General features: G+C 34.9%; 1 protein-coding gene across 4 annotated transcripts in view; it reads left to right on the forward strand.

The window, feature by feature from the left end:
* Positions 1–3,044: 3,044 nt before the first annotated feature.
* The window catches only part of LOC128871975 (glutathione-specific gamma-glutamylcyclotransferase 1), a 38,656-nt gene continuing 26,172 nt past the window's right edge, over positions 3,045–15,528 (forward strand). For 2 of the 4 annotated variants that reach the window (XM_054114196.1, XM_054114193.1), the window contains exon 1: positions 3,045–3,575. The gene's annotated coding sequence lies outside the window, so the exon portion shown is untranslated. The remainder of the gene's footprint in view (positions 3,576–15,528) is intronic. The other 2 variants (XM_054114194.1, XM_054114195.1) reach the window with 2 other exon arrangements.

The following is a 15,528-nucleotide window of genomic DNA, read 5'->3' on the forward strand; positions in this document are numbered from 1 at the left end:
ACTAACTTATAGGTCAGGACGCAAAAATTTTTCATTCAAAATAGGTGAATAAATAATATGTCCGCATTATTCTCTGAAGGCTATCTTTGCACTTAGAAACTTAACTTAGTAGTCTAACATCCACAGCTCTCTAAGTTGTTTAAGTTTTTTCTGGCTTATGCGATAGGATAACCTGCTTATCGTCCAGCAATATTAGAACCATAGTCCTAATTTGCCATTTAGATCTCCGATGCCAGTGATGAGTTCTTAGCAGTAGTGAATTTTATTGTGATTTCTCTTGATTAGTTGAATCACCAAGTTTCATATCTCAAAGCTCCCTTCATAGTTTACAATGAACTGTTTAATAAGTAAGAAACGACAGAATTCATTCCGGACCGAACTTTATATACCTGCGTACATTTTATAATAAAATTTTATAAAAAAAAAAAATTATGAACAATAAGAGTTACTCTTTTACTTCGTATCTTAATATTTACTTCGTATCTAAATGAAATGGGACTGAATACGTGCTCCAAGTTTGGGCGAGTGTCATTAAGTGGGTTGGTGTCGAAATTCTGTATGTACAAAATTCTAAAAACAAAATTCTGCCTTTCTAAAATTCTGCTTTCAAAATTCTGTATTACAAAATTCTGTATTAAAATATAATGTTAACAATGTTAAAGAGGGAATGTAATTATTTAATTTATTATTATTATTATTTTTTATTATTATTCGAGATATTAAATAAAAAATAATAATAATAATAATAATAATTTTTTCTTCAGTTTCGATAGAATCCACCGTATTTTTGCGTAGAACTCTTCTAAAAAAACGAACAGCTGCGAAAAATTATTAAGAAAAGAAATGAATTAAGTCACACTACATATTTAAAAAGAATTCCAAAAAATATTGTAATTGGCTAAACTAAAATATTGTAATCGCTTAAACATATACATATATATATTTATGGAATAAATGTTTATTTTGTTACTTCTTGTATGACGAAAATCACAAAACTTGATTAGAGCAGAATTTTTCGCATTAAACATGCAGAATTTTGAAAAAGCAGAATTTTAAAAAGCAGAATTTAAAAAAAGCAGAATTTTAAAAAGCAGATTTTTTTTGCAATTTACAGAATTTTGTCACCCAGAATTTTGTAATTCAGAATAATGACACGCTCCCTCATTAAGTCTTTATGGAGATACACGCATTTATCCAAAAATGGTTGTGACACTGCCAATTTTACAAAATTTTTCGCGCATAGCATTCTTTTTTTGCTTTTTCACTTTCACCAAATTTTGGTAATTTTGCTTTTTTCGTATCAGAGATATCACGTCTCAATATTTTTTTTAATGGGAGGTGGGCGTACTTTGAATAAAAAGAAATATGTGTTCCATATTTCATGACATTTCAAACATGGCTAGCTCAACTCCTCTTTAGATTCTGAGTATTTTGTTAAATATACATAAGAATGTTATTATATACATCTATCTCGATTTCTTCACGTATTATCTATACAACATTATAAATAACACTCATGTGCAGAAACATAGATGACTAGATGTGAAACTCTTTTTCTCGTGAGAGCGTTGACAAATGTGCATTTTTTATAACATTTTCCAATATTGCCACACCGGTAGAAACATTAATTGGTTTTTTTTTTGGGGGAAAATTGGGAATTTTTAGTTTCCACACCACCATTGAGGTTAGTATTTAGTGTGCGGTTGCCCAATAGTATATTACTCGTAAACACCTATGTACATATACTAAAAATAAGCCCAATCCATATGAAATATGTACATAAATGAGCAAAAAATTTAAAAATTTATATGTAAATGAAATTATTTAAAACTGAAATACAAAAGTAATTTAATAATAATAAAGTAATGAACGCGAAAAACATAAGTTATAATTAAAAACATGACATATTGCGATTTTTTAATATAACACAGAAAGTGGGTAAAAACAAAAAAAAAATCTCAAACAACGAACAGAATAAGTTAAAGCAGATTACCTTTAATTTTTGTAAAATATCTCAAACTAAAATTCAATTCCCTTACCTACTCTTTTCAACCATAAAATATTTACGTATATACAAATTTACAACAATTTTACCAACACACAGTTTTCAATAAAATTACATTATGCACATAAGACTAATTAAAAGTAGAAGTCGAAAAGGATATAACGAGCTTTGGATTCTACAAACTCACTTCAATTCAAATTATTACATTTCAATTGAATTAATTTTAAGACAAATAGTTATAAACATTTCAACACGTCATTTCTCCATTAAGCAAAAACGAACTGTTTTCGTCTGTTATTTTTGGCGCGTTTCTTCTGGCAGTCTGCCATTTCGCCTATCAGCTGTTCAAAATCCCATAATATGTGAGTGCTGCCAAGTTTTTAAACGTCCTCATGGGCGCGCTCTCTCTCAAAATGAAGAAGTTTTACATCTTATTATCTATGTGCAGAGCTGTAAAAAATATAACTATATTATATTTTGCGTCTTCCCTTTGATTCTGCCCAATCACAACGGTACAGTCAATGCCCATGTCACTTCATCTTGATAGAAAGCCGGATATGCCATGAGAACTCATCTTATTTATACTACTATTATATTTTCTACTACTATCTTAGTACCACGGTGAGCCGTTTCGGTGCTGTTTCTCTTCGTGCTTAACATCCTCTCACGGCTAAATAATACACTCTTAAATGTGCGCACTCAGTAACATACGTACATACGCACACATAAGCTTTCCCACAAATATGCGAAATTGCAAAGAAATTGTGAATAACGTACGTATAAAAAACATTTAGAAAGAAATTTGTATTAAAAATTGCATCTTAATTAGCAAAAATACTGTTAGGATGTAAATTTGTTTAAAAAAATTAATAAAAACATGGAATTAAATGATAAACGAACACAAAATGGCAATAATAACTTAAATACTCGTTCAAATGCATGGATGTATACATGTGCATATGTGTGTATGTATGCGTATGTTTATATTTAAAATGAACCAGCGAATGCTCTTGATGTACCCGTGCAATGTGACGACCTCAAGTTTACAGTCACTACTTGGCCATCAAATCGTACGAACGTCTGTGGAAAGCGTCAACAACAAGAAGTAGCAGTAGTAATTCGCTCGCTGCAAATCGGTATTGTGAGCGCGTAAATATTTATAAACAACTTAAAGCATTACATTTAGTCATAATTATAATTTTGAAGAGCAGTGAAAACAGTCAGGACAACGTAAGGAACAAACCCGCTCGGAGGACTAAAAATCCACTTGAAACCAATTTTCAAAAGCATTCGTCTCCTTTTGTGTGAATGAAAATCTGAACCGATGGCAAACAAATTTCTGACGCGCAAAGTTACACGTGTTGGAAAAAACTACTAAGAGCTTTTACGGATGCGGAAAATAAGAAAAGTACACACAAGCAAAACAAGACAACATAGACAACAAAAGAACTGAACAAAACAGATGATAAAGAAATGAGTGAATATTTTATACAATTTAATTACAAAATGTTGCGAGATCCGGCTGCATCTTGAACCTTGGTACAACTAACTATACCCGCAAAACGAATGGGTAAGTAAAAAATACGTTATTAAATATGTAGTTCTACTGAGACTAGGAATATGTTGCTGATAAAATAATTTGTGTATGTATGTACACACATCCTTATACATATGTACATAAATAAATACACGACCATCTTGCCTGAGCAGAGTGCATTGAATTTTAGCCTTACACTTGTAAAACTTGTGTGTCATCAGAAAATGTCGCTTGTTGGCCACTTCTTCTTTCCAATGTCATATATGTACATACATACAAAAACATGTGTCTGTTCATATGTAGTATGTTACATGCATATCTTTTTTTGCACTTGATCACGGTCCATTCCGGCTAACATTTCTTATCGCAGAAATGGCGAAAAAGTAATTTATCTCAAGAAGTTCAATTTCATCGAGTAATTTATCGCTTTCTTATCTTCTTATTATCTTCCTTCGCGAAAAACTGTTAACCGTGAGCGCTACGTCCATACCGGCTCATATTCACCACTGTCGAAAGTAACTTCTTAGTGAAAGATACAAAAGCGGGTCTTCACAGAAGCTCCTATAAGTTTCTCTTTTTATTTTTAATTTATTGTAAAAACTTTATTTATGTGCATTAAAAATATTTAATATATTTATGTATTACAAAAAAAATAATCATTCACATTTTTTATGCGAATTGTGGAACTGTATTGAATAGACGTAAAATGCTGCAAGAATTTTCATTTGCACGTTTCCATTTGAACACCCTATCAGTGGCATGCAGAAAATGTTTTAAGGCAATTTTATTGATTTGAAACCTGCTTCCAATTGACAACGTGCTGGCCACTTTTTTCAGCTTACCCATTAGAAATGTACTCAAAGTTTTGCTAAGGCCTGCCGCTATTAGAAACAACTTTTTCTACCATTTAGTGCTTCATGCCTGCAGTGAGTTTCGAACTAGTTCCCTACCGAATGTTAGCCAACTGCGCTCCAATATTCGCTATATTTCTCGTTTCTTTTGATATTTCTTCACACAAACAAAAATTGTGTTCTTTATGCACGATAATTTGTTTTTGTAAAATGTAGACTATATTGCAACTAAAGTTTAGAAGTGCTTCAGTCATTACTTCTTTGAAATAGACGAATAAACGCTCTTCAAATGCTGGCAGGATAAAATATAATATAACATTTTACTAACACATACATCCGTACAGCCATAAATACTACTCATTTAAGTGATTAGTTTTGGCAGCTTGAATAAAACATATTTCATAAGGAAACAAAATGCTGGATAAATAGGAGTTTAACCTGCTACAATATCCAGAACGTAATTGCGCCAGTGTTACGCGGGTCTCACGGCGAATCTAGAGCTCTTCATCTGCAAGGATGACTCCGATTACGGCATTCACTGGACGGGAGCTTATGAAGGTGGTAACAGTCTCCCGGTGAATGTCCTTTAATGTCTGTCTAAACACTGCCTGATCCAATAGGTGTCTGTTTGTTTTGTCCTGGATCTCGTCGGCGTAGTGTAGTAGGGGTCTCCTGACGTGCCTGGGAGTCGGCTCTGGCTCAAACAGGTGTCTGCAAGGGTGAAACCTAGGGTAGTACCCTAACAGCATCTGCTTGCTGAGCAATTTGTTATGTTCCTATCAGGAAGTATATTGGCCTCGTTGTGAAGGTGTTGTATTGGGGATATCAGGAGACAGACCGTCGCTGTCCGAATGGCAGTGTTTTGGCATGTCTGGAGCTTTATCCACTGCGTGTCACTGGTTCTAGGCGACCAGACAGGCGCAGCATAGTTTAGAACCGGCCGGCCAATTGCCTTAAAGGTCGATAGCAACAATTCTTTGTATTTGCCCCAATTGATGCCGGCAAGCGATTTGACGACCTTGTTGCGATTTGGACTTTAGTGGAGAAAACCCCAATCTAATCAGCTGGTTAATTGATATCGCCTTAAAAGAGATGCCTAATTGTTTAGTCCCATTTCCCTTTTAGTCTATCTCTCTCTTTACAATCTCATTTTCTGTCTTAATTGAGTGGATATATGTATACCTCCAGTATGGCTCCTGTCGAATGCGAAAAAATATTCAACCGATGGCATGTCTTTTGTGTATCCCTTTTTTTGAAGGCATTCTGTAAAATTTAAAAAATTATTGACTAAACCTGTAGTCACAGAACTTTCATTTCAAACCTTACGAGATATGACGGCGTTTAGGTTTTTGTAGTGCTAAACTGCCTTTTAAGCCGTCTTTATTTATTTCACGCACTATGTCTTCAGACAAAATAAGGGAGATTGTTTTCCGTAGGCATACAATATTGCAAAATGTTATCAATAGATTTTTAATGATTTATTTACCATGCAAGTAAAATATGTATTAAGTTATTCTGTTTAGTAATTTCTTCGACTTTGCAGCACGCGTTTTCTTTTGCGTCTTTTAAGAAAATATGAGTTACAGTATAGAATGAGGGTAAATGAAGAATTTGGGAACATCTTGTACAAAAAAAATTACAGTTAGGTTCCCTACCACGATCGAAACAAAGAGCTCAAACATAATCCGCTCGCTGTCTTTGCGTTGCATGGTAGCATGCCTCAGATCTCCTATTAATTGGCAGATACAAAACGGAGTACTCAAATTAAACTAATATTTCTAATGTACAAGCGTTCCTAAAAATTATTCAACACGAAATTTCCGAGCGGGTATTGCAGCCACGCTCTGAAACAGCTGATGGTGTTTTACATGCGCGCTACTGTTTCTAATACGTACACATACGTATCTCAAGGTGGCTACAGAGCAAGTGCCGCCAGCGGAACGTGCTTCTCGTTTCACATTAACCCACTTTAAAGTGTGCAACTAATGCTGATGTAAGGCAGTAGGTGAATGTTAGATTTTTCAAATTATGTTTTTGCTATCTTATTCGTGTGTCTGATGCCTACCTGTTGAAACTATCGATAGAAAGTATTATTTAATTAAAAAATATAGAAATATTTTGTATTAAATATGTTTCTTGAGAATTCGAGTATAACGAATTGAAATAAAAAATTCCGGTGTTGAGGAAGTGGGATTATTTTTTATATGTTGACAGATTATTGACTCTACGGATGAGAATTGCTTCTGAACATATGGCAACCTTGAGCGCTTCTCTATTAAAATATTCGACTAAAACACACTCTTCACTAACCCCTTGAATATGCATATCCTGATTTTGCCTTCGGCACACATTACACAGCAGTTGACGAGTTAAATTTGGTGTTATTCCGAACGCAAAAATGTTTACCATTCACAAAACCTTAAGAAATGAGCGCCACTGTACATTAAGCATTGAGTGAATCACTCAACACTAGTTGAAATTTCTACAATTTTTAAGTGCTCATGGGCATTATTGAATTTGAGGAAAACTGCATTTCCATTGTTGTCAGATTTTCAAGGCCGTTGATTGGTTCAGTTTGAAATTTAATAATGTTGTGTTTGTATAAATTCACATTAATATTAAAAACGAGCTGTTTGTGTTCACCTTTGTTGCCAAGTGTACAAACAAGCATAACTGCACCTGTTACTTAATATGGTTTGTTGAACTTGAGAAACAAAAGTTAAGATAACAAGTTACAAAAACATACTTACATACTATGTGTGTAAGTAAAATAAGCGTCAATTTCAAATAAAAAGTGCATATGTATGTATCAGGGAGCTGCGACGGATACCTACATACATATATTGTGTGTATACGCGATCTTTTACTAGTGCATTGTATGATCAGGCGTTTATGTTCAGTAGCAAATAATGAGCCGTTAGCTGTTTGTGCACGACGGTTGCGGTAACAAATTGATGCTCGTGTCTTCTACCACAGTGTTGATAGCATGAACGAGTATAGAAATGTTGTATGTATCACACAGGCTCGCGTCACCACAGCCAAGGCGCGAGCCACTCGCGATCTGCGAGTATTGTTTGTCCTTGCATGCACTAGTTGAACAACTTCTTCTTCTTTTGCTGTGTATTATAAACTTACGTACATACATATGTATGTACATATGGAGATAGCAGATACAATGGAATTTGTTTCTAATCAAATTGTTTGTGATAATTACCATCTGGGCAACTTTGTCCTTTTTCTTCATTTACACTCATCTAAACCGCTTTTATGTACATATGTATATGCATATATATAGAAGAAAATAGAAGTACGCGAGTAGCACTCGAGATTGTGTGCTCCGCTCATAATCAATGCATGTATAACATACTAAACTTCACGAGCATTCGCCATGATGCATACACAAAAACACAAATCAGCAATCATGCCAACTACACAAACTGAAAAATAGAATGATTATACTCTACATGCCCGCATAGCTGGCGACAGTTGTGTTTACTTGTACCAAATTTAGGGTATGATGCTCGAGACGGCTCGAGACTATTCGAAGCCAGTCTCTGGTATGTATGTATGTATGTAGTGCTACATAACGTACTGACTATCTTAAGATAATTTGACTTATTGCAGAGAAACCACAAAAAAAAATGTTGGTTACATGAAAATTATTAAAATACGAATGAATTAATTAATGTGACAAAATTAAAATAAATCAAATCAAAATCGTGCAAGGCTATTCAATGGAACTTTTTCAAGCTGCTATTAGCCTTAAAAAGGTAGAATGTGGCGAAAAAACGTAACACACTTTATACAAGAAAGCATCCAAAAACACCCGGCCTAAAGCACATATGTATATACTATATGAACGTGTAAAATTGTTATGATGAAATTTTTAAATAGATCTTTGAAACATCCATGCAAACAAAATATTTGCATACATATGTAGGTACAAGACTATGCATATGAAAGACGTTAATTATTCTCAATCTGCCAATCTGTTTTGCATATTAATTAGATTGTAATTTAGCAAAGTGGAATTTTTCATGGGACAAGCCATAAAGTAAATACATTCACACATATGTACATATATTTTTATTCTTCCATAATGGGATTCGCTGTTTATATAATATTTTATTATAAGCCTTGACAATCCCAAGTGATATTTGGAGCTAACTGGTGATCCCACTAGAAAAGTAAACATTTTTGATTATAATTTTATTCAAACGCTTTTAGTGTTTTGTTGTGAAGCAACATCATCCGAGATTCCAATGTAGACCAGTGCGCTTCTGCGTAAATACCATTTAATTTGTCCCATATTTGATCCCCACATGAAACGTGAAATTATATGTATGTATGTGTCTATGTGTACTAACTGGTAGTGGTTTTGCGAAGCTTCACCACGCGCATCAGCTATTACTAAAATTGTTTCAGAAAATACTACATTTTCAGTCAAAACATCAATAAATGAGTGTGCTACTCTCGATCTGTACACAATATTTGGCGTCTTTTAGGAAAAATAATAAATAAAAAAAGAGGAAAACAATACTACCACATAAATTTGTTCTATAACCAAGAAATGAGTTTATTTCTGGTATCATTTTTATATATTTGTGAAGGGAAATTAAAAGATTATTGGTATTTTTTAAAGAGCTGGCAACCCATGTTATATAAATATAAATATAAAATAAAATAAAAAATACAAAGAAATATAGATACCCCGTTCCTTAGACATAGAATATATTTAGGTGATAACAAAAAGTTTTTCAATTCATACCAAAAGTATATTACTTTGTGGACCATAAATGTGATGTCAATCGTAAAATTAAACTTTACTTTTTAAAGTAACGACTAATATTGACTAATTTAGCTCTTCTTTGGCGTGCGTCTTGTTGCTTTCCACAAATAGAGACCTCTACAATTTTAAACCGACTCGGAACGGCATATCTTTTTTTTTTTGGACTAATAATAAATCATAACTATTGTTTATTGACACATTTTTATTTTTCGTTACTGTACATAATAGAGATAAGGTGGGTGTTGTTTTCTGCACGCGCGTTGAGTACATAGTTGCGGCAAAACAAAAAATACATAGAAGTTCTACAAATAAAGCAACTTATTAGCAAAATGATATGAGCGACGGTGTAAAATAAATATGAGCGAGATAGTATCAATAACCAATAATCCTAATGAAATTTTATCCAACGGGACGTTGAGTACTTAGATAACACTTAAACTAGATAATTCTTGCTTGACATTCCTCTTGCATTCCAAGGTGGGAAAAATTAATATTTGAAGAGCCATTAACTTTTGAAGTAACTTCTTTTGTTTGAAGCAACTTAAGGCCGGCGGGCCAATTAGATGTCCTAAATTCAGTAGTTTTCGCGAAGCGTTGTAGGATGAGAAAAAAAACAATTCGCCAAATGAAGTTTTGGGGATAGTTTAATATATATTTGAACTAAAAAAAAAAAATTTGTACAATCTCCAACAATATATTGTAAGCCGAGTTATCAATAGATTCCCAGAGCGCCTGTATCCAACTTCTGTACAAGATACAACTTGCAATTTTCATCTGAAAACAAAAAAAAAAGATTATTAATTTTGATGTAATTAGTTGGATAATTTTGGTTGGAGACCCCATTTTTTTCCCGACATTCTCTTACATGTGTAAAGTGCTATATTCGCTTTCTTTACCCTGTACTCTACGTTGGACTTCCAGCTGAGTTTGGGGTCCAAGATAACCCCTAGGTATTTTGCCTGTTTGGTTAGCGTGAGGCTGACGCCGTTTAGTTTTGGGAGATTAAAGATTGGCACCTTGGTTTTCTTGGTGAATAGCATCAGTTCAGTTTTTCTCGGGTTTACACTTAAACCACAGTCCGTGGCCCAATTGCTGAGTAATACCAGAGCTCCTTCCACAATCTCACTGATTGTGGTTGGAAACATTCCTGAAACCATAAGCACTATGTCGTCCGCGTACGCCACCACTTTAATTCCCTTTCGGTTAAATTTGGTGAGGATGTTGTTGGCGACTAGTAACCACAGTAGAGGGGATAAGACTCCTCACTGAGGGGTTCCCCTGTTGACAGAGCGTTTTATCGTGCTGCTGCCTACCTCACCGATGATTATTCTCGTTTTGAGCATGTTCTCTATCCATTCGTTGAGACCTATGTCTATGCCTAACATGTTAAGAGCCTCAATTATGGATCTTGTGGTAACATTGTTGAAGGCCCCCTCTATGTCGAGAAAAGCGACTAGTGAGTATTGCTTGTATTCTATGCTCCTCTCAATCGCACTTCCAACCTCATGAAGAGCTGTCTCTGTGGATTTTCCTTTGAGATAGGCATGTTGAAATGGTGAAATCGTTGAGTCTGTAATCTTTTCCCTGAGATATACATCCAACAATCGCTCGAGAGTTTTGAGGATGAAGGAGGATAGGCTGATGGGTCTGAAATCTTTCGCTGTATCATGACCGCGTCTACCAGCTTTAGTGATAAATATCACTTTTACCCTGCTCCAGCTTTTTGGTATGTGCCCTAGCATAAGGCTTTTCCTGAAAAAGACCTCCAGCCAAGGAATCGTCGTTTCTCGAGTGTTCCACAGCATGGCTGGGAATATCCCGGAGGCGACATAAAACTGTGAATCTCGTAAAACTGAGAATATCAGCCAAACACACAACAAAGGACGTTCGTGCCAATTATAATATAAACATACATACTTCAAGAACAACATTCTTGAATTGTACTCCTACACATACATATGTATGTACATAATTGCAACCGGAAAAACCAAGGTTATGAGGTTTTTGATCTGGATAGCAAGGATTTTTATGCCCGATACAGCTGTAATAAAGCAACAACTTATTATTTAATAGAAATCAGTAAACCCCCTGTTCCAACTCCAAATATGTAGACAAAAACAACTGGCACGAGGTAAACTTATTAAAGTACTCGCTTTCTTCCCAGTGTTTAGTTATTATTATTATTTTTTTGTTTTATTCCATATCGATGGCTCTGTGCAATCTCATTTTAGTTTAAAGCTGGCTTCAGACTATGTTCAAACAGACCAATTGGCTAAGGCAATTACGCTGTAAACGACATCATTGAGTTTGGTGTTCACACAATTAGTCTATTTAGTTCACACAATTAGTATTTTTGGAGCTGTGTTTTGATTTCGTTCGTGAAAATGTGAGGAAAATTGAGAAAAATTTAACTAACAACGAATTTTACCAATAAATAGATTAAGCTTTCCCAGTCAATATAATCGCATTTTGATTGCAACCTGGATGTGTTCAGGAAAGTTAAAAGGATAATTTGATAATTCTTCAATTTTAAGGATTCAGCAGCGATTTCTCCTTGCAGCATAAATAAGTTTGGTTCTTTATAGAATCTCCCTTTTTTTAGATATTGCCTCATTTTTGCCCGTCATCGTTGATTTGTATTTTATTTTATTAGATTTTAATGTCTCTCGTTTTTTTTTTTTGTCATTTCGTTTCCATAATATTTCGCTTTCTCATTGAACAGACGTTGTATAGAGGATATAATACAAATTTTTGGTCAATTAATACTAATGATTGGCAATTAATAATTTAAATTTTTGTATGTCGAAATGAGTTACAATTTACAATTGGGGCATAAATTACTGAAATGTTTTTAGTTGAATTAGTTAGTTGCCTATTTGAACATAGTCTTAACATGTACATATTTTATAGGCTAAAATATAAATCCGGATTTCAAATTTTTTTGGAAAACGAGAAGAAAGTTAAAGCACCAAACCAATGCTATCAGCTTCTCAGAATCCGATGGATTGAAAGTGACTCCATCTGCACACGTGCTGTATATATTTCTTCAGAACCAAAGACATATACATAACTATTTTACATATTATAATTTTTTTTAAATCGTAGCTGTATCTTTAATGATAAGCATAAACTTGTTTTTCTGAGCATACAAGCCAGTTTCACAAAAGTATAACGTGGAAAGCGGTAAAAGAATTTTCGGATCTGTAACCGAGAGCATTTTATTCTTTAATTCCTCCAAAAACTGGAGAAGTCTGTATTTTTCTAATCGCAGTTTTAGACTTGATGGTTCTAACAGTTGTAGTAACGCACCACTATTGAAAGTGGAAATTGGATTGAGCTCTGCATAAATTAATCTGAAAAGAGTATCGCATTAATATCAACCTCAAGCTTGGCCACGGATCTTGAACAGATTTTTTCACAAGAAGACTTTCAAAACTTGAAAGCGCTCAATATTTCCTGTCCCATTTTCTATTTCTTTTCTTCGACAAAGAAGTCTCTGCACTCTTATCCAGTTATTAAGAATATTTAATTTCTTCCAGTGCATTGTTTGCTCTTTGGTAATTGTTTCATTAATGATAAGTGAATTGAGCTATTTAAAAGTTCACGTGAACACCATCCACTTTTCGTGTTTTGTTCTTTATTTAAATCATTAATTGTGAATCAAAAAGGCTGTCCATAAGTTCCATATTCATGGAAATAGTCCAGAGGCCTGTTTCTTGTCGGAATATACTTTTTTGCAAACTTTAATCTTACTGATAAGCCATATTATTCTAAATTTCTTGACACACGAAAACTTTTTTTTTGTAGAAATAAAAATATAAATTAAATAAACATTACTGAAAATGTTTGCAAACATAAATAATTAGTCTCAAGTGTGGCGTCTCGCTCATTCAGTTTTGTAAAAAGTCTATAGGCTAATGTGCACGGATGTATGTATGTATGTTAAAGTTGATACGTACATACTTATGTGCATAAAATTATTTGTAGATGAAAATATTTGGCTCAAATGTGAAAAAACAAATACATATACACAAACAGTCTACGGCGGTAAAGTTCCCCTATTCTTATCACTAAGTTTTCGCTAAATATTTACATATCCATACAAAAATACATAAATACGGGCATATGTACATATGTAGATACGAGTATGTATGTGCGAGTGACTTGTAGACAAATCGAATAGAAAGCAAACTGCTAATCAGTGTGACGTCTTCAAAATGAAAACAAAATTAAATTCGCAAACTTGTAGTCCCCACGCTTTTTGTGCATAAGCGAGTGAGTATATATGTACATACATATACGAGAATACACAAATATGTGCTTACAAATGTAGAGAACGACGGAACATTACTTTTTAAGGCCGAGGCCGAATCGAACAGCAAACCGATTTTATTAATGCATAAAGTACTCGTACAAAAAATAAGTAACGACTTAAAGAGAATTCAGCTTTTTGATTCATAAAAGAGTTTTTTGTTAAGTCACAATAGTTTCACTCCATATTTAAAATAACTAAAGAAAGCTCAAACATATTTTTATTCATTTGCAGAAACTTCATATACTCATACACTTACACTACTATGTATTATAACACTATACAAAAAAAATGTATTATTATTATTTGTATATCACTGTGAAATAGTTTGCCGGAGTTGATAGCTTGTGGGGGCTGATGAATTCCGTCTGAAAAATTTCCTGTCAGTTCAGAGTTTTGAAAATTTTTTACTCAAAGCGTCGAATGGGAATATGAATATACAGGCGTGCGATAAAAAAAAGTCAAAACTGTTACTATTTATCGAGATGAAGGATCTAAATTTAGACTTTCATTAATTGAATTTGAAAAGGTCGAGCCAAGGAGCAATCAGGCTAAAAAAAAAAAAGCCCATTGTATTTAAAGCTCTGGAAAGGGGGTAGATAGTCAAGGAGGGAGGGAGAAAAGTATCATAGAAAGAGATAGGAAAGAATAGAGACAGAGATAGAGATAGTTAGTCCTGTGAGAATTTTCCAGATTCTTTGACAAATTTGTAAATATCCTCCAGTTTTAGAGAACGAATAATACTCATTCTCATGACATCGGAACCCAATACTCGTAGTCGCGCTCTAGCAAAGGCAGGACACTCACAGAGAAAGTGCTCAGTGCTATCCGCCTCCTCCAAGCACGACAGGCATACCGGGTCCTCGATGATTCCAATGGTGGTCATATGCTGACCCCATGGGTTGTGTCCTGTAATGATGCCGACCATCAACCGAATGTCTTTCCTTCTAAGTTTTAGTAGAAAGTTTGACAGTTTTCTGTTCGGACTTGTCACAAAACACTTTGCAGTTCTGCAGCGTTCTAGGCCGGACCATCGCTCTTTATGTAGATTGCCTACATAATCGTTGATCCAGTTCTTGATTCCTGCGGGACTGATTCCGATTATTGGCTCTGGTCCCTGTGGGGGCACCGCTGATCCACGGTTGGCCAATTCGTCGGCAATTTCGTTTCCTTGAACACCGGAGTGTCCTGGAACCCATATAAGTACAAGCCTGTTCTGTCTTGCGACAGAATTAAGCTTCTTCTTACATTCTTGAACAATCTTTGAGGTTTGCTTCGCGTTCTCCAGGGCCTTCAATGCAGCCTGACTGTCACTGAAGACTCCAATCTGTTTCCCGCTCCATCTCCTCTCGATTATCCATTCGGCTACTTTTAGGATGGCAAAAACTTCTGTTTGGAAGACAGTTGCCATTCCCCCCATAGCGTAGTGATACTTATTACTATCGTTTAAGTACCATCCGGCTCCAGACCCTATTTCAGTCTTGGACCCATCGGTAAAGAAAATATCCGTCAAACCTCCCTGCATGCCTCCTGGATTGCTCCATTGCTCACGCAATAGAAATCTGACATCAAATTTCCTTCCGAATGAAACTGTGGGTATCAGGTCATCTTTAGGTGCCAAAAACAGTGGATACTGCTCCGACAGCAACTTAAAGATTTCTCTGTGTCCCGAAGCTCCATCTTCGTGCCAGAAACCATATTTATGGAGTCTACACATAGCTTTTATTGCTTCCTGTTGTATCTTAAGATCCAGGGGGAGCAAATCAAGCATAGCATTTAGGGCATCTCCAGAGGTTGTACTCATGGCACCCGTGATGCATAAACATACACTTCTTTGCAGCCTGTATAGTTCCCGGATTGTGGACTTAACCATGCTCCGTCGCCACCAGACCACAGAAGCGTAAGTGATGATTGGTCTGATAAGTGCCGTGTATATCCATAGGACCACAGCAGGTTTCAGACCCCAAGTTTTGCCAAAGGCTCTACGGCATTGCTGAAAAATCTTCAATGCACGATTCACCTTCAGTGAAACGT

Source organism: Anastrepha ludens, chromosome 2 (assembly GCF_028408465.1).
Source record: "Anastrepha ludens isolate Willacy chromosome 2, idAnaLude1.1, whole genome shotgun sequence".
NCBI classification, from domain to species: Eukaryota; Metazoa; Arthropoda; class Insecta; order Diptera; family Tephritidae; genus Anastrepha; species Anastrepha ludens.